The sequence below is a fragment of the Henckelia pumila genome, chromosome 4 (genome assembly GCF_033568475.1).
Source record: "Henckelia pumila isolate YLH828 chromosome 4, ASM3356847v2, whole genome shotgun sequence".
NCBI lineage: Eukaryota > Viridiplantae > Streptophyta > Magnoliopsida > Lamiales > Gesneriaceae > Henckelia > Henckelia pumila.
This window is the reverse complement of record NC_133123.1, coordinates 187,910,123-187,937,245: the sequence shown is the minus strand read 5'-3', so window position 1 is coordinate 187,937,245 and position 27,123 is coordinate 187,910,123. Positions and strand designations below refer to the sequence as shown.

Below are 27,123 nucleotides of genomic sequence, written 5' to 3'. Positions count from 1 at the left end.
TATCAGAAGTTTCTACGAAGAGAATTAACGAATTTGATCCGTTAAACCAGACTGCAAATTCGAAATTCACAGGCTAGAATTTTCGAACAGAGAGAGGAGAGGGGGCGGCCACACCAAGAGAGAACAGCAAGGGTTTTCGAAAATTTTGTGACCTCTGTTGTCTAATTTCTGTACTGCAATAACTCATTTATAATGTGGGCTGCTAACAGCTTAGGGCCCATTAGTCATAAGTTCAAGCTTGACAAGCAAAGCCCGCATGTTCAGAAATTAATATAAAATTCATCGTGACTCAGATTGATAAACCAATTTCACCAATGTGCACAGAAACCATTTTTGCATCTTTTAAAGTCAAGATAAATTTTTTGAATCCGAATTCAGTGATTTCCAAAAATGCCCATCCCTATGTCATTTTAGAAAATCTTACTCTTCTACTCTGATATAAGAAGTCCCACTTCTTTATTCACTAAATTTAACTCTTTAAATTTAATTATCTCAACGGGGATTAAAAATACATTACTTGTGTGACCCTTAATGGTTCAGGGATACAGCTAGCCGTGGGCTCACAACTCCTTGTGACTCGGAACAACAATTTCCGACTTGCCCATCGAATCATGGTAAGAGCGCCTAGCAACATCGCCCCATGATTCCCTAGGTATCACTGATAGTTCCTGAAAGAACCAATAGATTTTGGTTAGCGTACAGTACGGTCCCTTCATCCATATATCCCGATCGAATCAACAACCATTGGTAAATCGAGAGTCGTTCGAGATTCGATAACTATGCAATGCATCTTGAAGATCGAATAGTGACATTGCATGTGCTACTAAGAAACCATTTCTTAAAACACATCATGTACTCTGGCCAGAGATTCGTCACACTATTATCTCCTCAGATTGCATAGGATATCCACACTAGCAAGTATGTGGTGAATCCTTGACAACAAAGCATCGACTCCTATATGTGTCGTAACTGTACCCAATCCCGACACTTGATGACCCCAATAGAGTCGGTAAACGAGTCAAAGTACAGTACTAGCATATAGAGTCTCAATGATGTTTCAAGTAGTAAGGACTAATGGTGTACAACCAAAACCGCGGACTTTATCCACTCGATAAGTGATAACCACTTGGAAAGTCCGGATAGGATAGTTCGATCATTCATCGTATGAATATCCATATGCATGCTTTGAACATCTCTATGTTCCATACCAATGAAACGTGGTACTCGGCATCGCAAATGCTAGTCTCAATCTTGAGCAATCCTTATCCTTATTAACGGACGGCTCAATCGACTAGGAACTGTTTAGAATATACAGTGACTATAAGATGTGTTTCATGATAGCCATCCCCATGTGCCACCACATCTTACATACACTATAGTATATTCAAGGTCTTCATCTAAACATCTTATAGTATGTCACAACATAATAATATGATAAAAGATAAAGTAAATGCCATTATAAAAGTGTAAATTATATTAAACAAAAGATTGTTTATACATAGAGTCGTAAAAGCCCTTAGCCGCAAGTTGGCTCACCGGGCACCCACTCTTTCATTGGACTCATCCATTGAAAACCTTATCAATATAGTGTCGATGTAGGTATCTTGAGTAAGTCCTATCATTCTCTTAGATCTATCTCTATAGATCTGTATCCCTAGAATATAGGACGCCTCACCCAAATCCTTCATCGAGAATCTACCTGATAACCATATCTTTGTTGACTGCAACATCCCTACATCATTCCCAATGAGTAAGATGTCATCAACATAAAGTACTAAGAATGTCACAGCATCCTTAACTACTTTCTTGTACACGCACGGTTCCTCCGGGTTCTTGATGAAACCAAAATCCTTTATTGTTTCATCAAATTTCTGGTTCAAACTTCTTGATGCTTGTTTGAGACCATAGATCGATCTCTGAAGCTTGCATACCTTATGCTCGCTTCCCATGGATGTGAATCCCTCGGGCTGCATCATATAAATTTCTTCCTTAATGTTTCCATTAATAAATGCAGTCTTCACATCCATTTGCCATATCTCATAGTCATACCATGCTGCTATGGCAATAAGAATTCTTATGGACTTGAACATTGCGACTGGTGAAAAAGTTTCATCATAGTCAACTCCTTGTCTTTGAGTATAACCTTTTGCCACCAATCGTGCCTTGTAGGTCAGTACCTTTCCATCAAGCCCAAGTTTTCTCTTATAGATCCATTTACACCCTATTGGAACAATTCCATCGGGAGGATCTACTAAAGTCCAAACTTGGTTTGTATGCATCGAATCTATTTCCGACTGCATAGCTTCAAGCCATAAGTTCGAATCCGCATCAAAAATTGCTTCCTTGAAGTTTCTTGGATCACATCCAATGTCGGGTTCACTTTGATCCCCTTCAAGAAGAAAACCATATCTAATAGGGGGCCTAGAAGTCCTCTCGGATCTTCTAGTAATAGGCGTGTCAATCAATGGTTCCTGAGGTGTAGGATCATTATTTTGTATCTTGGGTTCTTCTCGAATTTCTTCGAGTTCCATCATCTTGCCTTTCTTATCCAATAAGAACTCCTTCTCAAAGAAGGTGGCTTTCCTTGAAACAAACACTTTTGTTTCTGTAGGATGATAGAAATAATATCCGATTGAATTCTTCGGATACCCTACAAAATAACATAAGGTGGATCGACTATCTAACTTATCTCCCACTGTCTGCTTCACGTAAGCAGGACATCCCCAAATTCTCAAGTACGAATACTTAGGAGCTTTGCCATTCCATAACTCGTATGGTGTTTTGTTCACTGCTTTAGTGTGGACGTTGTTCAACAACAATACCGCCGTTTCAAGAGCATAGCCCCAAAACGAAGGTGGGAGCTCAGTGAAGCTCATCATGGATCGAACCATGTCCAACAAAGTTCGATTGCGACGCTTCGAAACACCATTAAGCTGAGGTGTCATAGGAGGACTCCACTGAGAGAGAATCCCATTCTCTTTTAGATAGCTCAAAAACTCGGTACTCAAGTATTCTCCACCTCGATCCGATCGAAGTGCTTTAATACTTTTACCTAGCTTGTTTTCTACTTCAGCCTTGAATTCTTTGAACTTTTCAAATACTTCAGACTTATATTTCATTAAATATAAATACCCATACCTTGAATAATCATCAGTAAAGGTAATGAAGTAGGGGTGGCCAAATTGAGTACCAATTCTAAATGGACCACAAACATCTGTATGGATCAAATCCAACAGATTTTGACTACGCTCAGGTTTCCCTTTGAATGGAGATTTAGTCATTTTTCCTTTCAGGCAGGATTCACAAGTAGGTAGAGAGTTAATATCAGACATATCAAACATGCCCTCTCCCACTAGCTTGTTCATCCTCCTTGAGGAAATATGACCTAGCCTAGCATGCCAAAGATTTGCCGGGTTTTGACTATCGTTTTTCCTTTTATTTGTTGTTACCGGTTTATCGACATAATTTAGTGGAACGTCTTTTAATTTTAAGTTATATAGATCTTTTTCAAGTTGTCCATTTCCAATCAAACATTCATTCTTGTAAATATTGAAAATCCCATTCACAAAATTGCAAGAAAAACCATCTCTATCAAGCATAGAAACAGAAATAATGTTTTTAATCAAGTCTGGAACAAATAAAACATCTCTCAAAAGTAACTTAAAATCGTTCTGCAAAATTAAATAAACGTCTCCCACAGCTTTGGCTTCAACTCTAGAACCATTTCCGAGCCTCAGCTGGGTCTCACCCATTCTAAGCTTGCGACTTCTTGTCATCACCTACAAATCATTGCAAATGTGAGATCCACATCCGGTATCCAATACCCAAGAAGTAGTATTAAGTGAAACATTTATTTCAATATAAAACATACCCTTCGCAGTTCGCAAATGCTCTAGATATTCCTTGCAGTTACGTTTCCAATGACCGGGTTTCTTGCAGTGATAGCAAACATCCTTGGACTTTTTCATGTTTGAAGCCTTTGTCTTGTTCTTCTTCTCGGGTCCGGTTTTCTTGGATGGGGTAGAACGTTTCTTACCCTTTGTACTTGGCCCCTTCTTAGCAGAAGAAGAGGAGCCCACCAAGAGAAACGGTTTATCCTTCTTAAAGTGGCTTCATAAGTTACAAGCATATTGACCATCTCTTCAAGGGAGGCCTCTATCTTGTTCATATTGAAATTCACCACAAAACCGTCAAACGATAAAGGAAGAGAGAGAAGTAATATGTCCACACTTAGTTCATGCTCCAATACCAAATCAAGCGTTACCAACGTCTGAATGAGCCAAATCACGCGTACCCCATGATCACGGACCGAAGTCCCTTCACGCATGCGACACGTCATTAACTCTTTTACAGTAGCGAACCTTTCAGCTCTCTATTGAGCCCCAAAAAGTTCCTTGAGTTGTACGTGAATGTCAGAAGCATTCACGGTATCCTCAAATTGCCTCTGGAGTTCATCAGACATCGAAGCTTGCATATAGAATTTGGCCTTGATATCATGGTCCCACCATTTATCAAGTTTGGCCTACTCTTCCGGACTTATATCAGCTGGTGCTTCCTTCTGAGGAGATTTTTCTAACACGTAGAACATCTTCTCCGAGGTCAAGACAATCTTCAACTTACGGAACCATTCCGTATAGTTTGCGCCAGTCAGTTTGTTTTGTTCGAGAATAAAGAATAGTGGATTGCGCGAATTCATCATAATGAAATACTGAAAAGAAACAGACAATAATCAGTGATTGTTTAATTAATTTACTAAGACATAAAATAGGCGAAATTTATTTTATGAATCTCACTCCCACTATTTTAATGATTTCACTACCCTCTAGTGAAAACGGAAAACTGTTTTCCTTAGTGGGAACATGGAGTCCAATTGACAAACTATGGTCCCGAATAATATCAGCCAACCATAATTTTCAAAAGGTAGAGCCCAATTGCTTCCAAAGCAACCTCCACTTTTTTACCTCATGTCCAATAAGGGCCCAATAATATGATGCCGTTTATTGTGACACGTCAAGATGACCCATCAATATTAAGTTGTGATGGACGGTCGCCATGTGGATCCCCAATAATATGAGCAAATCCCATGGGATTTCCACCCAACTTACAACATGTGTCGATCCAATGTATAGCTTTCCGACGAACGGGCCCCCCAATAATATGAGCCGGACCGTATCCGCGGGTAGCATCTCATACATTGATCGTTGATGGAAGGTAGGAACATTTAAACAATATTTAAATTTCCTTTATTTATCTTGATATCAATTTTAAATCATATTTAAAATGAGGGATTTTAATTTTGAAAATTTCTCTCATCATTTAAAATTTGTATGCTTGTGGGATTCATACAATTTAGTCTAAACATGCATACAACGATAATATCATATATTATATTTTAGGATGATCGATTCCATTACTAATCGACCCGTGGTTGCCAATCACGAGTCTAAGTCCAATCCTAGGTGATATGCAAGTATGCAATGCAATCCTAATACATTGTGCTTTCAATTTACATTTCTTCAGTCTTTATCATTGCTTGCTGGTCCCACCTCCATCTTCAAAAACTCCCATTATTTCTAGTGAATTTACAATAAATTACTATGACAAATAAAGGGATACATTGTAGGGGTGGGAACGGGCCATAAACCAGTCCCACTTTTATTACAAATGATAAAATCCAATTTGGGCCATAAACCAGGCCCATTAATAAAACCCAACAATCAATAATAAAGTCAAATGTAAACAACCTAACATACACCTATAATATTGGTCATGGCAATCGATCATCCTTATCCAATAATATTTAATTCAAAATTAATTTATTGGATAACATGCAATGACAATTAAATTAAAAAGGATAAAATCATATTCCATATATAAAATCTTATTTTACATACAAAATCATATTTTACCTTTTTATCAAATAAAATCATATTTTACAAGAAGTAGTATTAAGTGAAACATTTATTTCAATATAAAACATACCCTTCGCAGTTCGCAACTGCTCAAGATATTCCTTGCAGTTACGTTTCCAATGACCGGGTTTCTTGCAGTGATGGCAAACATCCTTGGATTTTTCCATGTTTGAAGCCTTTGTCTTGTTCTTCTTCTCGGGTCCGGTTTTCTTGGATGGGGCAGAACGTTTCTTACCCTTTGTACTTGGCCCCTTCTTAGCAGAAGAAGAGGAGCCCACCAAGAGAACCGATTTATCCTTCTTTAAAGTGGCTTCATAAGTTACAAGCATATTGACCATCTCTTCAAGGGAGGCCTCTATCTTGTTCATATTGAAATTCACCACAAAACCGTCAAACGATGAAGGAAGAGAGAGAAGTAATAAGTCCACCTTGAGTTCATGCTCCAATACCAATTCAAGCGTTACCAACTTCTGAATGAGCCAAATCACGTGTACCCCATGATCACGGACCGAAGTCCCTTCACGCATGCGACACGTCATTAACTCTTTTACAGTGGCGAACCTCTCAGCTCTCGATTGATCCCCAAAAAGTTCCTTGAGTTGTACGTGAATGTCAGCAGCATTCACGGTATCCTCAAATCGCCTCTGGAGTTCATCAGACATCGAAGCTTGCATATAGCATTTGGCCTTGATATCATGGTCCCACCATTTATCAAGTTTTGCCAACTCTTCCGGACTTATATCAGCTGGTGCTTCCTTCGGAGGAGATTTTTCTAACACGTAGAACATCTTCTCCGAGGTCAAGACAATCTTCAACTTACGGAACCATTCCGTATAGTTTGGGCCAGTCAGTTTGTTTTGTTCGAGAATAGAGAATAGTGGATTGCGCGAATTCATCTTAATGAAATACTGAAAAGAAACAGACAATAATCAGTGATTGTTTAATTAATTTACTAAGACATAAAATAGGCAAAATTTATTTTATGAATCTCACTCCCACTATTTTAACGATTTCACTACCCTCTAGTGAAAATGAGAAACATTTTCATTAGTGGGAACATGGAGTCCAATTGACAAACTATAGTCCCGAATAATTTCAGCCAACCATAATTTTCAAAAGGTAAAGCCCAATTGCTTCCAAAGCAACCTCCATGTTTTTACCTCATGTCCAATAATGGCCCAATAATATGACGCCATTTATTGTGACACGTCAAGATGACCCATCAATATTAAGTTGTGATGGACGGTCGCCATGTGGATCTCCAATAATATGAGCCAATCCCATGGGAGTTCCATCCAACTTACAACATGTGTCAATCCAATGTACAGCTTTCCAACGAACGGGCCCCCCCAATAATATGAGCCGGACCGTATCCGCGGGTAGCATCTCATACATTGATCGTTGATGGAAGGTAGGAATATTTAAACAATATTTAAATTTCCTTTATTTATCTTGATATCAATTTTAAATCATATTTAAAATGAGGGATTTTTAATTTTGAAAATTTGTCTCATCATTTAAAATTTGTATGCTTGCGGGATTCATACAATTTAGTCTAAACATGAATACAACGATAATATCATATATTATATTTTAGGATAATCGATTCCATTACTAATCGACCCGTGGTTGCCAATCACGAGTCTAAGTCCAATCCTAGGTGATATGCAAGTATGCAATGCAATCCTATTACATTGTGCTTCCAATTTACATTTCTTCAGTATTTATCATTGCTTGCTGGTCCCACCTCCATCTTCAAAATCTCCCACTATTTCTAGTGAATTTACAATAAATTACTATGACAAATAAAGGGATACATTATAGGGGTGGGAACGGGCCATAAACCAGACCCACTTTTATTACAAATGATAAAATCAAATTTGGGCCATAAACCAGACCCATTAATAAAACCCAACAATCAATAATAAAGCCAAATGTAAACAACCTAACATACACCTATAATATTGGTCATGGCAATCGATCATCCTTATCCAATAATATTTAATTCCAAATTAATTTAATTGGATAACATGCAGTGGCAATAAATTTAAATAGATAAAATCATATTTCTTATATAAAATCTTATTTTATATACAAAATCATATTTTATCTAGTTTATCCATAAAATCATATTTTAAATATAAAACTCAATTTTATACATAAAATCATATTTTATTATCAATTGTACCAAAATTATTAATTAAAGATTCAATTTATTGGATTAAATTTATAAATTTCCAAAATTCAAAATTTATCCAAAAATTAATTTTCTTAAAATTTTGGGCTCAAACAATTTTGACCCATTGCCTCATGGACTAATCCAAACAATTTTCAATTGGTCTAAAATTTATAATTTTTAAAATTATAAAATATAAAAAAAATTTAAATTTAATTTTTGGGGCAGCCCGCCCTGCCCTGCTAGGCTGGGCCATAGCCCAGCCTAGCTTTCGGCCCAGCCTAGCTTTCGGCCCAGCCGAGCACTGGGCTACTGGGCCGCCACCTGTGGCCCAGTTGCGCGCTGGGCTAGGGCAACATTTTCCCTAGCCCAGCTGCTGGGCCACTGGGCCGCCATCTGCGGCCCAGTTGCGCGCTGGGCTAGGGCAACATTTGCCCTGGCCCAGCCGCCAGGCTGCTGGGCCGCCTTACGCGGCCCAGCTGGGTGATGGGCAAGGGAAACTGTTGCCCTAGCCTGCGCGCCGGTCGACGGGCGGCGGCTGCCCGCTGCCCTTCCGGGCGGCCGGCAGCCCCACCACAAAAAATATATATATTTTTATTTATTATTTGAAAATTGAGGCATGGTACAATTTTGATAAAATTTTAATCGTATGATCCGAGAGCAACCTGGCTCTGATACCACTGTTGGAACACGGTCGTTCTCCGGATCAAAAAGAAAGTGATATCCGGTGCAGCGGAAGTTTTAAAATTTTATATGGAACGATTCCATATGGATATCAAATTCCTACGATTAAAATTGATAATATAAAATTTAAACAATGTAAATTTTACCTTAAAATCTCGAAGCGAGATTATGGACACCAACAAATTAATCTGCTCTTGTTGTATATCCCAGGAACTGATGAACGAACGTTTCTTCAATCAGGTCCACGAACAGAAATTTAATCCCTCTGACAGACTGCACTAGAAAGTCTATCAGAAGTTTTTACGAAGAGAAATAACAGATTTGATCTGTTAAACCAGACTGCAAATTCGAAATTCACAGGCTGGAATTTTCGAACAGAGAGAGGAGAGGGGCGGCCACACCTAGAGAGAACAACTAGGGTTTTCAAAAATTTTGTGACCTCTGTTGTGTAATTTCTGTATTGCAATAACTTATTTATAATCTGGGCTGCTAACAGCTTAGGGCCCATTAGTCATAAGTTCAAGACTGACAAGCAAAGCCCGCATGTTCAGAAATTAATATAAAATTCATCGTGACTCAGATTGATAAACCAATTTCACCAATGTGCACAGAAGCCATTTTTGCATCTTTTAAAGTCAAGATAAATTTTCTGAATCTGAATTCAGTGATTTCCAAAAATGTCCATCACTATGTCATTTTAGGAAATCTTACTCCCTCTTCTTTTAAATAAGAAGTCCCACTTCTTTATTCACTAAATTTAACTCTTTAAATTTAATTATCTCAACGGGGATTAGAAATCCATTACTTGTGTGACCCTCAATGGTTCAGGGATACAGCTAGCCGTGGGCTCACAACTCCTTGTGACTCGGAACAACAATTTCCGACTTGCCCATCGAATCGTGGTAAGAGCGCCTAGCAACATCGCCCCATGATTCCCTAGGTATCACTGATAGTGCCTGCAAGAACCAATAGATTTTGGTTAGCGTACAGTACGGTCCCTTCATCCATATATCCCGATCGAATCAACAACCATTGGTAAATCGAGAGTCGTTCGAGATTCGATAACTATGCAATACATCTTGAAGATCATAAACATAATAATATGATAAAAGATAAAGTAAATGCCATTATAAAAGTGTAAATTATATTAAACAAAAGATTGTTTATACATAGAGTCATAAAAGCCCTTAGCCACAAGTTGGCTCACCGGGCACCCACTCTTTCATTCGGTGGGTCCCAGCACGCCTTACGGGAAAAATGCCCCCAAAGACAATCTCTGGGTTTGAATTTGAGCTTCTCCGTCTCTTAGACCGACATACGCATTGTAGGTATCGAGAAGAGCTTCGCGTGAGCAAGCTGAAGCTCCCGTAACTCTCAGCAGATCGAAAGTTATGTCCATTTGAAACTGCAGCTCCTTTTCCTCCGATCCGTAATTCGAGAGACAAAACAATAAAATATTCATTCACTGTTGGATGCGATCATACCAGCACTTATGCATCGGATCCCATCAGAACTCCGAAGTTAAGTGTGCTTGGGCGACAGCAGTACTAGGATGGGTGATCCCCTGGGAAGTCCTCGTGTTGCACTCCTTTTTCATTAATTTCATTTTTTCTTACTCGTACTTCTAATTCTTTCGATTCCTCTCCGTCCTATTTCTGACTCTTTCAGTCCAATCCGCGGATAGAAAAGATGAAATAGACTGAATCATACGATGTTAATGTGCGATCTGGGTGACGCGGGCCGCTTCGGTGGGTCCCAGCGCGACATACGAGAAAAATGCCCCCAAAGACCATCTCCGTTTTGGAATTTGAGCGTCTCCGTCTCTTTAACCTAGATACGCACTATAGGTATCGAGTGGAGCTTCGCGTGAGCAGGCTGAAGCTCCAGTAACTCTCAGCCGATCGAAAGTTATGTCCGTTTGAAACTGCAGCTCCTGTTCCTCCGATCCGCAATTCGAGAGACAAAAAAATAAAGAATTAATTCACTATTGGGTGCGATTATACCAGCATTAATGCACCGGATCCCATCCGAACTCCGAAGTTATGCGTGCTTGGGTAAGAGCAGTACTAGGATGGGTGACCCCCTGGGAAGTCCTCGTGTTGCACCCCTTTTTTAATTAGTTTCTTTTTTTCTTACTCGTACATCTTGTTCTTCCGATTCCTCTCCGTCCTATTTCCGACTCTTTCAGTCCAATCCACGGATAGAAAAGATGCAATAGACTGAATCACATGACGTGAACGTGCGATCTGGGTGACGCGAGCCACTTTGGTGGGTCCCAGCATGCCCTACGGGAAAAATGCCCCCAAAGACCATCTTCGGGTTTGAATTTGAGCTTTTCCGTCTCTTAGACCGAGATACGCGCTGTAGGTATCGAGAAGAGCTTCGCGTGAGCAGGCTGAAGCTCCCGTAACTCTCAGCAGATCGAAAGTTATGTCTGTTTGAAACTGCAGCTCCTGTTCCTCCGATCCGCAATTCGAGAGACAAAAAAATAAAGAATTCATTCATTGTTGGGTGCGATCATACCAGTACTAATGCACCGGACCCCATGAGAACTCTGAAGTTAAGCGTGCTTGGGCGAGAGTAGTACTAGGATGGGTGACCCCCTTAGAAGTCCTCGTGTTGCACCCCTTTTTCATTAATTTCTTTTTTTCTTACTCGTAATTCTTGTTTTTCCGATTTCTCGCCGTCCTATTTCCGACTCTTTCAGTCCAATCCGCGGATATAAAAGATGCAATAGATTTAATCACACGACGTGAACGTGCGATCTGGGTGACGCAGGCCGCTTCAATGGGTCCCAGCGCACCCTACGGGAAAAACGCCCCGAAAGACCATCTCCGGGTTGTAATTTGAGCGTCTCCGTCTCTTAGACCGAGATACTTGCTGTAGGTATCGAGAGGAGCTTCGTGTGAACAGGATGAAGCTCCCGTAACTCTTAGCCGATCGAAAGTTATGTCCGTTTGAAACTGCAGCTCCTGTTCCACCGATCCGCAATTCGAGAGCTAAAACAATAAAAATTCATTCACTATTGGGTACGATCATACCAGCACTAATGCACCGGATCCCAACAGAACTCCGAAGTTAAGCGTGCTTGGGCGAGAGCAGTACTAGGATGGGTGACCCCCTGGGAAGTCCTCGTGTTGCACCCCTTTTTTTATTAATTTCTTTTTTTCTTACTCGTACTTCTTGTTCTTTCGATTCCTCGCCGTCCTATTTCTGACTCTTGCAGTCCAATCCGCGGATAGAAAAGATGCAATAAACTTAATCATACGATGTGAACGTGCGATCTGGGTGACGCGGGCCGCTTTGGTGGGTCCCAGCGCGACATACGGGAAAAATGCCCCCAAAGACCATTTCCGTTTTGAAATTTGAGCGTCTTCGTCTCTTTACCCGAGATATGCATTATAGGTATCGAGTGGAGTTTCGCGTGAGCAGGATGAAGCTCCAGTAGCTCTCAGCCGATCGAAAGTTATGTCCGTTTGAAACTGCAGCTCCTGTTCCTCCGATCCGCAATTCGAGAGACAAAAAAATAAAGAATTCATTCACTGTTGGGTGCCATCATACCAGTACTAATGCACCGGATCCCATCAGAACTCCAAAGTTATGCGTGCTTGGGCAAGAGCAGTACTAGGATGGATGACCCCTTGGGAAGTCCTCGTGTTGCACCCTTTGTTTTATTTGTTTCTTTTTTTCTTACTCGTACATCTTGTTCTTCCGATTCCTCTCCGTACTATTTCCGACTCTTTCAGTCCAATCCGTGGATAGAAAAGATGCAATATACTGAATCACAGGACGTGAATGTGCGATCTGGGTGACGCGGGCCACTTCGGTGGGTCCCAGCACGCCCTACGTGAAAAATGCCCCCAAAGACAATCTCCGGGTTTGAATTTGAGCTTCTCCGTCTCTTAGACCGACATACGCATTGTAGGTATCGAGAAGAGCTTCGCGTGAGCAAGTTGAAGCTCCCGTAACTCTCAGCAGATCGAAAGTTATGTCCGTTTGAAACTGCAGCTCCTTTTCCTCCGATCCGAAATTTGAGAGACAAAAAAATAAAATATTCATTCATTTTTTGGTGCGATCATACCAGCACTAATGCAGCGGATCCCTTCAGAACTCCGAAGTTAAGCATGCTTGGGCGAGAGCAGTACTAGGATGGGTGACCCCCTGGGAAGTCCTCGTGTTGCACCCCTTTTTCATTAATTTCTTTTTTTCTTACTCGTATTTCTAATTCTTTCGACTCCTCTCCGTCCTATTTCCGACTCTTTCAGTCCAATCCGCAGATAGAAAAGATGCAATAGACTGAATAATACAATGTGAACGTGCGACCTAGGTGACGCGGGCCGCTTCGGTGGGTCCCAACGCAACATACGAGAAAAATGCCCCGAAAGATCATCTCCGTTTTGGAATTTGACCGTCTCCGTCTCTTTAACCTAGATACGCACTATAGGTATCTAGTGGAGCTTCGCGTGAGCAGACTGAAGCTCCAGTAACTCTCAATCGATCGAAAGTTATGTCCGTTTGAAACTGCAGCTCCTATTCCTCCGATCCGCAATTCGAGAGACAAAAAAATAAAGAATTCATTCACTATTGGGTGCGATCATACCAGCACTAATGCACCGGATCCCATCAGAACTCCGAAGTTATGCGTGCTTGGGCAAGAGCAGTACTAGGATGGGTGACCCCCTGGGAAGTCCTCGTGTTGCACCCCTTTTTTAATTTGTTTCTTTTTTTCTTACTCATACATCTTGTTCTTCCGATTCCTCTCCGTCCAATTTCCGACTCTTTCAGTCCAATCCACGGATAGAAAAGATGAAATAGACTAAATCACACGACGTGAACATGCGATCTGGGTGACGCGGGTCACTTCGGTGGGTCCCAGCGCGCCCTACGAGAAAAATGCCCCGAAAGACCATCTCCGGGTTTGAATTTGAGCTTCTCCGTCTCTTAGACCGAGATACGCGCTGTAGGTATCGAGAAGAGGTTCGCGTGAGCAGGCTGAAGCTCCCGTAACTCTCAGCAGATCGAAAGTTATGTCTGTTTGAAACTGCAGCTCCTGTTCCTCCGATCCGCAATTCAAGAGACAAAAAAACAAAGAATTCATTCACTGTTGGGTGCGATCATACCAGTACTAATGCACCGGATCCCATCAGAACTTCGAAGTGAAGCGTGCTTGGGCGAGAGCAGCACTAGGATGAGTGACCCCTTGGAAAGTCCTTGTGTTGCACCCCTTTTTCATTAATTTCTTTTTTTCTTACTCGTACTTCTTGTTTTTGCGATTTCTCGACGTCCTATTTTCGACTCTTTCAGTCCAATCCGCGGATAGAAAAGATGCAATAGACTTAATCACACGACGTGAATGTGTGATCTGGGTGACGCAGGCCGCTTCAGTGGGTCCCAGCGCGCCCTATGTGAAAAACGCCCCAAAAGACCATCTCCGAGTTGTAATTTGAGCGTCTCCGTCTCTTAGACCGAGATACTTGCTGTAGGTATCGAAAGGAGCTTCGTGTGAACAGGCTGAAGCTCCCGTAACTCTTAGCCGATCGAATGTTATGTCCGTTTGAAACTGCAGCTCCTGTTCCTCTGATCTGCAATTCGAGAGACAAAACAATAAAAATTCATTCACTATTGGGTGCGATCATACCGGCACTAATGCACCGGATCCCATCAGAACTCCGAAGTCAAGCGTGCTTGGGAGAGAAAAGTACTAGGATGGGTGACCCCCTGGGAAGTCTTCGTGTTGCACCCTTTTTTTCATTAATTTTTTTGTTCTTACTCGTACTTCTTGTTCTTTTGATTCCTTGCCGTCCTATTTCCGACTCTTGCAGTCCAATCCGCGAATAGAAAATATGCAATAAACTTAATCATACGATGTGAACGCGACATACGGGCCGCTTCGGTGGGTCCCAGCGCGACATACGGGAAAAAATCCTCGAAAGACCATCTCCATTTTGGAATTTGAGCATCTCCGTCTCTTTAACCGAGATACGCACTATAGGTATCGATTGGAGCTTCGCGTGAGCAGGCTGAAGCTCCAGTAACTCTCAGCCGATCGAAAGTTATGTCCGTTTGAAACTGCAGCTCCTGTTCCTCTGATCCGAAATTCGAGAGACAAAAAAATAAAGAATTCATTCACTGTTGGGTGTGATCATACCAGCACTAATGCACTGGATCCCATCAGAATTCGAAGTTATGCGTGCTTGGGCAAGAGCAGTACTAGGATGGGTGACCCCCTGGGAAGTCCTCTTGTTGCACCCTTTTTTTTATTAGTTTTTTTTTCTTACTCGTACATCTTGTTCTTCCGATTCCTCTCCGTCCTATTTCCGACTCTTTCAGTCCAATCCGCGGATAGAAAAGATTCAATAGACTGAATCACAGGACGTGAACGTGCAATCTTGGTGACACGGGCCACTTCGGTGGGTCCCAGCACGCCCTACGGGAAAAATGCCCCCAAAGACAATCTCTGGGTTTGAATTTGAGCTTCTCCGTCTCTTAGACCGACATACGCGTTGTAGGTATCGAGAAGAGCTTCGCGTGAGCAAGCCGAAGCTCCCGTAACTCTCAGCAGATCGAAAGTTATGTCCGTTTGAAACTGCAGCTCCTTTTCCTCCGATCCGCAATTCGAGAGACAAAACAATAAAATATTCATTCACTGTTGGGTGCGATCATACCAGCACTAATGCACCGGATCCCATCAAAACTCCGAATTTAAGCGTGCTTGGGCGAGAGCAATACTAGGATGAGTGACCCCCTGGAAAGTCCTCGTGTTGCACCCCTTTTTCATTAATTTCTTTTTTTCTTACTCGTACTTCTAATCTTTCGATTCCTCTCCGTCCTATTTCCGACTCTTTCAGTCCAATCCGCGGATAGAAAAGATGCAATAGACTGAATCACAAGACGTGAACGTGCGATCTGGGTGACGCGGGCCACTTCAGTGGGTCCCAGCGCGCCCTACGGGAAAAATGCCCCCAAAGACCATCTCCGGGTTTGAATTTGAGCTTCTCTGTCTCTTAAACCGAGATACGCGCTGTAGGTATCGAGAAAAGCTTCGCGTGAGCAGGCTGAAGCTCCCGTAACTCTCAGCAGATCGAAAGTTATGTCCGTTTGAAACTGCAGCTCCTGTTACTCCGATCCGCAATTCGAGAGATAAAAAAATAAAGAATTCATTCACTGTTTGGTGCGATCATACCAGTACTAATGCACCGGATCCCATCAGAACTCCGAAGTTAAGCGTGCTTGGGCGAGAGCAGTACTAGGATGGGAGACCCCCTGGGAAGTCCTCGTGTTGCACCCCTTTTTCATTAATTTCTTTTTTTTTTACTCGTACTTCTTGTTTTTCCGATTCCTCGCCGTCCTATTTCCGACTCTTTCAGTCCAATCCGCGGATAGAAAATATGCAATAGACTTAATCACATGACGTGAGCGTGCGATCTAGGTGACGCGGGCCGCTTCGGTGGGTCCCAGCGCGCCCCACGGGAAAAACGCCCCGAAAGACCATCTTCGGGTTGTAATTTGAGCGTCTCCGTGTGACGCCCCGTTTTTATCTTAAATAAGTTTATTTGAGTTAATCGGAGATTGCAGAGTTCACGAGCTGACTTGATTTTGATCAGGGTCCTTTTTGCAAATTTTGGAAATTTCAGGGACTAAAACGCAAATTTTGAGTTTAATATATTATCTACACTTGGAAAAGACTTGACTTAGTCTTCACTTCTCCTCCTTCTTCCTCTCCATCGATTCCTTCCATTAAAGCTTGAGGAAACGCTTCTTTAAGCTTTCCAAATCCAGTCCGAGCTCGATCCGTCCGTTGGAATTTATTTCTGAAGGCAGATTATCGATCACAGCAGTGAGAGCTCTGTTATATCGTATGTTTTTCTACGATCGGATACATTCTAGTTTTTGGATGTTGTTAGAATCGTTCTAGATTCGAGTATGTTGTTCTCTACAGAGTTCTGATCGTTTATTATCTGTCAGTTTTGAAATAGAGCGACGTTCGGATTTGTTATGATTTTTGGAAGCCATTTTTGAAAATCATGGTTTTGAGATTTGTTGGGTTTGTCTTGTTGTTGTTGTATTAGCATTGAATTGAGTTGTTATCAGTATTGAACTGCTGTCTGCATTGCCGGTTTGTTCAGTTATAGCCGTTATGCCATCGGTTTGAGTTTTTGGAGATTTTGAACCGTTTTTGAGTTTTAACTTGGCTTGTAAGTTGATCGTGGTTATTGATCAATCATCTCTTGTATCTGAACAGATTCGTTTGGAGTTGTCAAGCCCAGAGTTAGCAGCTGTTTGATCGTTTCAGAGAATTGAACGAAGAACGGTATAAAGAGTTTTCCTTGAACCGTTGCCTTGTTGTTGTTAGATTGTGTAGTTGTTTATACAATCTCTTTTGTAGCTTATCCAGAGTTGGAGCTACTGCATTGAAAGGTAAAAGCAGTCATCGTATCGGGATAGCATACTCGGGACTGTGGTTCTCGAGTTTTCCCTTTTGAAATCACATACTTGCATCTACACTTGTTCTAGCATGAGGAACTTGTGTATTGTTTGATTGTATTGGTTTTTGTTAAAAGGATTATGTTTTATGTTTCTGTTATGCATTCATCTTTAGCCAATCTTGTTTCAGCGGGCAAAACCGCCCTTTTTGTTTAGACGTTTGGGAACTATGATTGAGTGGCCCAGGTCGTAGTCGTTTCGTCTGGTGGTAGCATACTCATTATAGTTGCTCAAAGTCTAGAGGAGTGAGATACGTGGCACCACCTCGATTGGGAGAGTCGGTGAGTTGTTACGTGATCTTATCCTCGGGATCCCAAAGGCACAGCAGCAATCCCTCGTTATCAGATTTGATATCCCTGTTTAAAGACATGCATTTCATTACGATGTTATTGATTTCGTTATTGTATTGAAATCATGTTTGTTACTTGTATTACTTGTTATGTTGCTTTTACTGGGAATGTCGTTCTCACCGGTTATCCGGCTGTTGCTTTGTTTTGTATGTGTACTTGGCAACAGGTGGGGCAGGAACAAGTCAGAAGAGGCATGGTTAGCTTCGAGGGCAAGTAGTAGAAGTGAGACTCGGTTTAGAAGTCGAATTAGCATGTTTATCTAGTTTAAGATTGAAGCATGTTAGAACTCGAACTTGATATGTTTTGTTATTAGAATTAGTTTGTATTCGGATTGTAATCTAAAATCGAAGTATGTTGTTGTTGTATCGATTTAGACTTCTGGTTGTTTTTAGGCCTTCTGAAAGCATGACTTGTTATGGCATGTTTCCCTACACCCTGTTATTGCATATGTATTTGAAGGCATGTCGGACCAAGCACGGAATCCTTTCTTTATTTTTCTGCAGCCTGAGCATTTTCTGCCCAGGCCTTCCGCGCGCGGGCGAGGCGTTCCTCGCGCGCGTGCGAGGCCTCCGTTGGGCCTCTGAATTGTTTGCCCGCGCGCGCGCGAGCTTGGTACCTCGCGCGGGCGCGAGCCTTTGGTTGGTCTCGGTTGTTGAAGCCCACGCAAGCGCGAGCTAAGTTCCTCGCGCGGGCGCGCGGCGTTTAAAAAAAAAAACTTTGAATTGTTTTACTCTTGGATTCTTGTTCGCTTAATTGTTATTTAATCCGAGATTAGTGGTTTAGAATCGAGGTCTAACACTCCGTCTCTTAGACCAAGATACTTGCTGTAGGTATCGAGAGGAGCTTCGCGTGAGCAGGCTGAAGCTCTCGTAGCTCTTAGCCGATCAAAAGTTATGTCCGTTTGAAACTGCAGCTCCTATTCCTCCGATCCGCAATTCGAGAGAAAAACAATAAAGAATTCATTCACTGTTGGGTGCGATCATACCAGCACTAATGCACCGGATTCCATCAGAACTCCGAAGTTAAGCGTACTTAGGCGAGAGCAGTACTAGGATGGGTGACCCCCTGGGAAGTCCTCGTGTTGAACCCCTTTTTTCATTAATTTCTTTTTTTCTTACTCGTACTTCTAATTCTTTCGATTCCTCTCCGTCCTATTTCTGACTCTTTCAGTCCAATCCGCGGATAGAAAAGATGCAATAGACTGAATCATACGATGTGATAGTGCGATCTGGGTGACGCGGGCCACTTCGGTGGGTCCCAGCGCAACATACGGGAAAAATGCCCCGAAAGACCATCTTCGTTTTGGAATTTGAGCGTCTCTGTCTCTTTAACCTAGATACGCACTATAGGTATCGAGTGGAGCTTCGCGTGAGCAGGCTGAAGCTCCAGTAACTCTCAGCCGATCAAAAATTATGTCCGTTTGAAACTGCAGCTCATGTTCCTCCGATCCGCAATTCGAGAGACAAAACAATAAAAATTCATTCACTATTGGGTGCGATCATACCAGCACTAATACACCGGATCCCATCAGAACTTCGAATTCAAGCGTGCTTGGGCGAGAGCAGTACTAGGATGGGTGACCCCCCGGGAAGTCCTCGTGTTGCACCCTTTTTTTCATTAATTTCTTTTTTTCTTACTCGTACTTCTTGTTCTTTCGATTCCTCGCCATCCTATTTCCGACTCTTGCAGTCCAATCCGCGGATAGAAAAGATGCAATAAACTTAATCATACGATGTGAATATGCGATCTGGGTGACGCGGGCCGCTTCGGTGGGTCCCAGCGCGACATACGGGAAAAATGCCCCGAAAGACCATCTCTGTTTTGGAATTTGAGCGTCTCCGTCTCTTAAACCGAGATATGCAATATAGGTATCGAGTGGAGGTTCGCGTGAGCAGGCTGAAGCTCCAGTTACTCTCAGCCGATCGAAAGTTATGTCCGTTTGAAACTGCAGCTCCTTTTCCTCCGATCCGCAATTCGAGAGACAAAACAATAAAATATTCTTTCATTGTTGGGTGCGATCATAACAGCACTAATGCACCGGATCTCATCAAAACTCCGAAGTTAAGCGTGCTTTGGCGAGAGCAGTACTAGGATGGGTGACCCCCTGGGAAGTCCTCGTGTTGCACCCCTTTTTCATTAATTTATTTTTTTCTTACTCGTACTTCTTGTTCTTTCGATTCCTCTCCGTCCTATTTCAGACTCTTTCAGTCCAATTCACGGATAGAAAAGATGCAATAGACTGAATCACACGACGTGAACGTGCGATCTGGGTGACGCGGGCCACTTCGGTGGGTCCCAGCGCGCACTACGGGAAAAATGCCCCCAAATACCATCTCCGGGTTTAAATTTGAGCTTCTCCGTCTCTAAGACCGAGATACGCGCTGTAGGTATCGAGAAGAGCTTCGCGTGAGCAGGCTAAAGCTCCCGTAACTCTCAGCAGATCGAAAGTTATGTCCGTTTGAAACTGCAGCTCCTGTTCCTCCAATCCGCAATTCGAGAGACAAAAAAATAAAGAATTAATTCATTGTTGGGTGCGATCATACTAGTACTAATGCACCGGATCCCATCAGAACTCCGAAGTTAAGCGCACTCTGGCGAAAGCAGTACTAGGATGGGTGACCCCCTGGGAAGTCCTCGTGTTGCACCCCTTTTTCATTAATTTCTTTTTTTTTTTCTCGTACTTCTTGTTTTTACGATTCCTCGCCGTCCTATTTCCGACTCTTTCAGTTCAATCCGTGGATAGAAAAGATGCAATAGACTTAATCACACAACGTGAACGTGCGATATGGGTGACGCAGGCCGCTTCAGTGGGTCCCAGCGTGCCCTACGGGAAAAACGCCCCGAAAGACCATCTCCGGGTTGTAATTTAAACGTCTCCGTCTCTTAGGCCGAGATACTTGCTGTAGGTATAGAGAGGAGCTTCGTGTGAACAGGCTGAAGCTCCCGTAACTCTTAGCCGATCGAAAGTTATGTCCGTTTGAAACTGCAGCTCCTGTTCCTCCGATCCGCAATTCGAGAGACAAAACAATAAAAATTCATTCACTATTGGGTGCGATCATACCAGCACTAATGCACCGGATCCCATCAGAACTCCGAAGTTATGTGTGCTTGGGCGAGAGCAGTACTAGGATGGGTGATCCCCTGGGAAGTCCTCGTGTTTCACCCCTTTTTTCATTAATTTCTTTTTTTCTTACTCGTACTTCTAGTTCTTTCGATTCCTCGCCGTTCTATTTTCGACTCTTGCAGTCCAATCCGCGGATAGAAAAGATGCAATAAACTTAATCATACGATGTGAACGTGCGATCTGGGTGACGCGGGCCGCTTCGGTGGGTCCCAGCGCGACATACGGGAAAAATGCCCCAAAATACCATCTCCGTTTTGGAATTTGAGCGTCTCCGTCTCTTTAACCGAGATACGCACTATAGGTATCGAGTGGAGCTTCGCATGAGCAGGCTGAAGCTCCAATAACTCTCAGCCGATCGAAAGTTATGTCCGTTTGAAACTGGAGCTCCTGTTCCTTCGATCCGCAATTCGAGAGACAAAAAAATAAAGAATTCATTCACTGTTGGGTGCGATCATACCAGCACTAATTCACCGGATCCCATCAGAACTCCGAAGTTATGCATGCTTGGGCAAGAGCAGTACTAGGATGTGTGACTGTGAGACCTCGATTCTAATCATCTAATCTCAGAATAAACAATAATTACGCATACAAGATCTAAGATTAAAAGCAAAGTTTTTTTTTTTTTTTTTACAAAGGGTGACGCGCGGGCGCGCCACCCGAGGCGCGGGCGCGCATACAGCCCTGCCCGGGCCTCCGAGAAAGGGAGCAGAATGCGCGGGCGCGCATGGCCTGCTGTTTTAGCTCAAAATAAGGCTCCAAAAGTGCAATCCAACACCCGGAAAGGCTCCGACATGATCCAACTAACACTTTTCCAACAACGAAGTATTTAATTACAAGAAAGAGTAGAACATGCATCAATTCTAAGTTCCAAAATCCAAAATACAAATCGAGTTTGAATACAATCTAAGTTCGATTTCAAATTCGACTTCTACAATAACAAGGCCTCACTCTATCAACTCATCCACCTAGCCATGCGATCTCTGACTCGGTCCTGCCCCACCTGTTGCCAAGCACACATACAAAGACAAGACAACAGCCGGATAATCCGGTGAGAATAATATTCCCAGTAAAAGAGACAAACATGCAATATCATAAAAACATCTCAAACGAAATACATCATCTTCTTGATATTCATAAAACAACCATGAAATTCCACAAGAATGTGTAAAACTCAATTCATATGCATAAATGCAATGCATATCTTTAAAATCTGGGATTATCAAGTCGGATAATCAAAACATTTCTGCTTTTGCTTTTGGGATCCCGAGGACGAGATCACGTAAACGACTCACCGACTCTCCCGATCGAGGTGGTGCTACGTATCTCCATCCTCTAGACTTTGGTGCGACTATAAGGAGTATGCTAGCACTAGGTGAAACGGCTACACCCAGGCCACTCACAATATAATCCCCAAAACGTCTATCATCAAAAGGGCCGTCCTGCCCGCTACTAAAATCAAGGATTCATGTTCAAGATGAATGAAATTCAAAACATAACTCAAATAATTCAAATAATCAAATAACATGCAAGTATGTGATTCTTCGGAACACTCGAATCAAGTCGGATTCGAGTCACACGTTCCATTCCAATCTAAGTCATCTTATACCTCTTTTCAACAACTTCGATGCTCCAAACCTGGAAACAACAACGATTCCTCAATCAAGATTCAATCAAACTACTTCAATCGATAATAAGAAATCGATACTATACCGGCTACAATCTCCAAGTCGAACAAAGCTGAAATCTTGCAATTCCACTGGCCTCAAATCAATCTGTGCAAGAAGTAATAAAGGCTCGAGATTAACATACAACTCAAACAAAGGCTTGGCTCAACAATTCGAACCGATAAACAATCCAAAACTCAAACCAACGGCATAACGGCTATAATCTGATCAAACCGAAAATGCAGACAACAGTTCAATAACGATATAACCTCATATCAATGCCCAAAACAACAATAACAAGGCAACCCATCAATCTCAAAATTCAAGTTTTCGAAAATGGCTTCCAAAAATCATAACAAATCCGAACGTCGCTCTAATTCAAAACTGACAGATAATAAACGATCAGAACTCCGCCAAGAACAACATACTAGAATCTAAATCGATTCTAACAACCTCCGAAAAACAAAACATATCACGATTGATACCCGGTGCAGCGGAAGTTTAAAAATTTTGTTATGGAACAATTCCATAGTGTGGGTATCAACCGTTCAACGATTAAATTATTGTGTGTGTAAAATTTAAATAACAGTTATTAAATTTTACCTCCAATCTCGCAAAGAGATTAATGGACACCAACAGATTTGATCTGCTCTTGTTGTCTCTCCCTGGAACCGATGAACTCCTTCAATCAGGTCCACGAACAGAGGTTTAATCCCTCTGATAGATTGCACTAGAAAATCTATCAGAAGTTTTCTGCGAAGAGAATAAACGAATCTGATTCGCTATTCCAGACTGCAATTCAAAATCACAGACCGGAAAATCTCGGGCAGAGGGGGAGGGGTCGGCCGAATGCTTTGAGAGAGAGGAGGGTTTCGAAAATTTGCTCTCAAAATTATGACCTGTTGTTTGTAATTTCTGTACTGAAATAACTTATTTATAATGCAGGCCACTAACACCTTAGGGCCCATTAGTCATAAGCTGGGGCCCGACAAGCAAAGCCCGCTCGTTCAGAAATTAATATAAAATTCATCGTGACTCCGATTGATAAACCGATTTTACCAATGTGCACAGAAACCATTTCTGCACATTTTAAAGTCAAGATAAATTTTCCTGAATCCGAATTCAGTGGTTTCCAAAAATGTCCATCCCTATGTCATTTTAGGAAATCCTACTCCCTTACTCTTATTTAAGAAGTCCAACTCCTTAGTTCATTAAATTTAACTCTTTAAATTTAACTATCTCAACGGGGATTAAAACTCCATTACACTGTGTGACCCTCAATGGTTCAGGGATACAGCTAGCCGTGGGCTCACAACTCCTTGTGACTCGGAACAACACTTTCCGACTTGCCCAACGAATCATGGTAAAGCGCCTAGCAACATCGCCCCATGATTCCCTAGGTATCACTGATAGTGCCTACAAGAACCAGTAGATTTTGGTTAGCGTACAGTACGGTCCCTTCATCCATATATCCCGATCGAATCAACAACCATTGGTATATCGAGAGTCGCTCAAGATTCGATAACTATGCAATACATCTTGAAGATCAAATTAGTGACATCGCATGTGCTACTAAGAAACCATTTCTTAAATCACATCAAGTACTCTGGCCAGAGATTCGTCACACTAATATCTCCTCAGATCGCATAGGATATCCACACTCGCAAGTATGTGGTGAATCCTTGACAACAATGCATCGACTCCTATATGTGTCGTAACTGTACCCAATCTCGACACCTGATGACCCCCATAGAGTCGGTAAACGAGTCAAAGCACAGCACTAGCATATAGAGTCTCCATGATGTTTCAAGTCGTAAGGACTAATGGTGTACAACCAAAACCGCGGACTTTATCCACTCGATAAGTGATAACCACTTGGAAAGTCCGGATAGGGTAGTTCGATTATTCATCCTATGAATATCCATTTGCATGCTTCGAACATCTCTATGTTCCCTACCAATGAAACGTGGTACTCCGCATCGCAAATGCTAGTCTCAAACTCGAGCGATCCTTATCCTTATTATCGGACGGCTCAATCGACTAGGAACAGTTTAGAATATACAGTGACTATAAGATGTATTTCATGATAGACATCTCCATGTTCTACCACATCTTACATACACTATGGTATATTCAAGGTCTTTATCAAAACAACAATAGTATATCACAATATAACAATATGAAGTAATATAAAGTCATTGCCATAAAAGTGTAAATAATATTAAACAAAAGATTGTTTATACAAAGAGTCATCAAAGCCCATAGCCACACAGTTGGCTCACTGGGCACCCACTCTTACAATCTCCCACTTGCCCTATAGCCAACTAGTCATACTACGTAGACCCATTGCTTCGCGATGTTTGTCAAACAATGGTCCTGGCAAAGGCTTAGTAAGCGGATCAGCGATATTGTCTGCAGAGGCCACTCGTTCGACAGTGATGTCTCCTCTTTCCACAATCTCCCGGATGATGTGGTATTTCCTCAGTACGTGTTTGGATCTTTGATGAGACCTTGGTTCCTTTGCTTGAGCAACGGCACCCGTGTTGTCGCAGTACACCGGGACTGGACCAACAAATTCAGGAATGACGCCCAACTCTTGGACGAAATTCCTCATCCAAACGGCCTCTTTAGCAGCAGCTGATGCTGCAATGTATTCAGCCTCAGTGGTGGAATCCGCTGTGGTGTCCTGCTTGGAACTCTTCCAAGAGACAGCACCGCCATTGAGCATGAACACAAATCCAGAGGTTGACTTCGAGTCATCCACGTCACTTTGGAAGCTAGAGTCGGTATAGCCTTCCAATTTGAGTTCTCGTCCTCCATAAACCATGAACATATTCTTAGTCCTTCGCAAGTACTTAAGAATGTCCTTCACGGCTTTCCAATGCATTTGACCAGGATTAGACTGATATCTGCTCGTGACACTCAGAGCAAATGCTACATCCGGTCTAGTAGATATCATCCCATACATGATACTACCTATAGCTGACGCATATGGTACATGTGTCATATTCTCTATCTCTGCATCAGTCTTGGGACACATAGACTTGGATAGAGAAACTCCATGACACATGGGTAGATGTCCTCTCTTGGACCCATCCATTGAAAACCGTTTCAATATGGTGTCGATGTAGGTTGATTGTGTGAGTCCTATCATTCTCTTAGATCTATCTCTATAGATCTGTATCCCAAGAATGTAGGATGCCTCACCCAAATCCTTCATCGAGAATCTACCTGATAACCATATCTTTGTTGACTGCAACATCCCTACATCATTCCCAATGAGTAGGATGTCATCAACATAAATTACTAAGAATGTCACAGCATCCTTAACTACTTTCTTGTACACGCACGGTTCCTCCGGGTTCTTGATGAAACCAAAATCTTTTATTGTTTCATCAAATTTCTGGTTCCAACTTCTTGATGCTTGTTTTAGACCATAAATTGATCTCTGAAGCTTGCATACCTTATGCTCGCTTCCCATGGATGTGAACCCCTCTGGCTGCTTCATATAGATTTCTTCCTTAATGTCTCCATTAAGAAAAGCAGTCTTCACATCCATTTGCCATATCTCATAGTCATACCATGCAGCTATGGCAATAAGGATTCTTATGGACTTGAACATAGCAACTGGTGAAAAGGTTTCATCATAGTCAACTCCTTGCCTTTGAGTATAACCTTTCGCCACCAATCGCGCCTTGTAGGTCAATACCTTACCATCAGGCCCAAGCTTTCTTTTGTAGATCCATTTACACCCTATTGGAACAATTCCATCGGGAGGATCTACCAAAGACCAAACTTGGTTTGTATGCATCGAATCCAATTCTGACTGCATAGCTTCAAGCCATAAATTCGAATCCGCATCAGAAATTGCTTCCTTGAAGTTTCTTGGATCACATCCAATGTCGGGTTCATCTTGATCCCCTTCAAGAAGAAGACCATATCGAACTGGAGGTCTAGAAGTCCTTTCGGATCTTCTAGGTGCAGGCGTGTCCAGCAATGGTTCCTGAGGTGTAGGATCGTTATTTTGTATTTCGGGTTCTTCTCGAACTTCTTCGAGTTCCATCATCTCGCCTTTCTTATCCAATAAGAATTCCTTCTCCAAGAAGGTGGCATTCCTAGAAACAAACACCTTTGTTTCAGCAGGATAATAGAAATAATATCCGATTGAATTCTTCGGATACCCTACAAAATAACATAAGCTGGATCGACTATCCAACTTATCTCCCACTGTCCGCTTCACGTAAGCAGGACATCCCCAAATCCTCAAGTACGAATACTTAGGAGCTTTGCCATTCCATAACTCGTATGGTGTTTTGTCCACTGCTTTAGTGTGGACGTTGTTCAACAACAATACCGCCGTTTCAAGCGCATAGCCCCAAAACGAAGGTGGAAGCTCAGTGAAGCTCATCATAGATCGAACCATGTCCAACAAAGTTCGATTACGACGCTCCGATACACCATTAAGCTGTGGTGTCATAGGAGGAGTCCACTGAGAGAGAATCCCATTCTCTTTCAGATAGTCCAAAAACTCGGTACTTAAGTATTCTCCACCTCGATCCGATCGAAGTGCTTTAATACTTTTACCTAGCTTGTTTTCTACTTCAGCCTTGAATTCTTTGAACTTTTCAAATGCTTCAGACTTATATTTCATTAAATATAAATACCCATACCTTGAATAATCGTCAGTAAAGGTAATGAAGTAGGTGTGGCCATATTGAGTCCCAACTCT

At 42.1% G+C, this 27,123-nt stretch overlaps 16 non-coding genes and 1 pseudogene across 16 annotated transcripts; all 17 read left to right on the top strand.

Annotated features, from left to right (window-relative positions):
- The first annotated feature begins 10,242 nt into the window (after positions 1-10,242).
- Positions 10,243-10,361, top strand: LOC140868682 (5S ribosomal RNA). Its single transcript, XR_012146088.1, has one exon. It is a non-coding gene; the product is annotated as a 5S ribosomal RNA (ribosomal RNA).
- A 400-nt stretch (positions 10,362-10,761) lies between these two features.
- LOC140868152 (5S ribosomal RNA) lies at positions 10,762-10,880 on the top strand. Its single transcript, XR_012145582.1, has one exon. It is a non-coding gene; the product is annotated as a 5S ribosomal RNA (ribosomal RNA).
- Positions 10,881-11,281: 401 nt separating this feature from the next.
- On the top strand, positions 11,282-11,400 carry LOC140867965 (5S ribosomal RNA). Its single transcript, XR_012145403.1, has one exon. It is a non-coding gene; the product is annotated as a 5S ribosomal RNA (ribosomal RNA).
- Positions 11,401-11,799: 399 nt separating this feature from the next.
- On the top strand, positions 11,800-11,918 carry LOC140870262 (5S ribosomal RNA). The gene has a single exon (XR_012147232.1). It is a non-coding gene; the product is annotated as a 5S ribosomal RNA (ribosomal RNA).
- A 401-nt stretch (positions 11,919-12,319) lies between these two features.
- LOC140869033 (5S ribosomal RNA) lies at positions 12,320-12,438 on the top strand. Its single transcript, XR_012146425.1, has one exon. It is a non-coding gene; the product is annotated as a 5S ribosomal RNA (ribosomal RNA).
- A 401-nt stretch (positions 12,439-12,839) lies between these two features.
- On the top strand, positions 12,840-12,958 carry LOC140868032 (5S ribosomal RNA). Its single transcript, XR_012145469.1, has one exon. It is a non-coding gene; the product is annotated as a 5S ribosomal RNA (ribosomal RNA).
- A 400-nt stretch (positions 12,959-13,358) lies between these two features.
- LOC140870054 (5S ribosomal RNA) lies at positions 13,359-13,477 on the top strand. Its single transcript, XR_012147037.1, has one exon. It is a non-coding gene; the product is annotated as a 5S ribosomal RNA (ribosomal RNA).
- Positions 13,478-13,878: 401 nt separating this feature from the next.
- LOC140869199 (5S ribosomal RNA) lies at positions 13,879-13,997 on the top strand. The gene has a single exon (XR_012146586.1). It is a non-coding gene; the product is annotated as a 5S ribosomal RNA (ribosomal RNA).
- Positions 13,998-14,396: 399 nt separating this feature from the next.
- On the top strand, positions 14,397-14,515 carry LOC140867928 (5S ribosomal RNA). Its single transcript, XR_012145368.1, has one exon. It is a non-coding gene; the product is annotated as a 5S ribosomal RNA (ribosomal RNA).
- Positions 14,516-14,906: 391 nt separating this feature from the next.
- On the top strand, positions 14,907-15,024 carry LOC140869534 (5S ribosomal RNA; annotated as a pseudogene).
- A 399-nt stretch (positions 15,025-15,423) lies between these two features.
- LOC140869084 (5S ribosomal RNA) lies at positions 15,424-15,542 on the top strand. The gene has a single exon (XR_012146476.1). It is a non-coding gene; the product is annotated as a 5S ribosomal RNA (ribosomal RNA).
- Positions 15,543-15,941: 399 nt separating this feature from the next.
- On the top strand, positions 15,942-16,060 carry LOC140868226 (5S ribosomal RNA). The gene has a single exon (XR_012145653.1). It is a non-coding gene; the product is annotated as a 5S ribosomal RNA (ribosomal RNA).
- Positions 16,061-18,577: 2,517 nt separating this feature from the next.
- On the top strand, positions 18,578-18,696 carry LOC140868482 (5S ribosomal RNA). The gene has a single exon (XR_012145898.1). It is a non-coding gene; the product is annotated as a 5S ribosomal RNA (ribosomal RNA).
- Positions 18,697-19,096: 400 nt separating this feature from the next.
- LOC140867964 (5S ribosomal RNA) lies at positions 19,097-19,215 on the top strand. Its single transcript, XR_012145402.1, has one exon. It is a non-coding gene; the product is annotated as a 5S ribosomal RNA (ribosomal RNA).
- Positions 19,216-19,616: 401 nt separating this feature from the next.
- On the top strand, positions 19,617-19,735 carry LOC140868547 (5S ribosomal RNA). The gene has a single exon (XR_012145959.1). It is a non-coding gene; the product is annotated as a 5S ribosomal RNA (ribosomal RNA).
- Positions 19,736-20,135: 400 nt separating this feature from the next.
- Positions 20,136-20,254, top strand: LOC140868081 (5S ribosomal RNA). Its single transcript, XR_012145515.1, has one exon. It is a non-coding gene; the product is annotated as a 5S ribosomal RNA (ribosomal RNA).
- A 399-nt stretch (positions 20,255-20,653) lies between these two features.
- LOC140868187 (5S ribosomal RNA) lies at positions 20,654-20,772 on the top strand. The gene has a single exon (XR_012145613.1). It is a non-coding gene; the product is annotated as a 5S ribosomal RNA (ribosomal RNA).
- Positions 20,773-27,123: the final 6,351 nt, after the last annotated feature.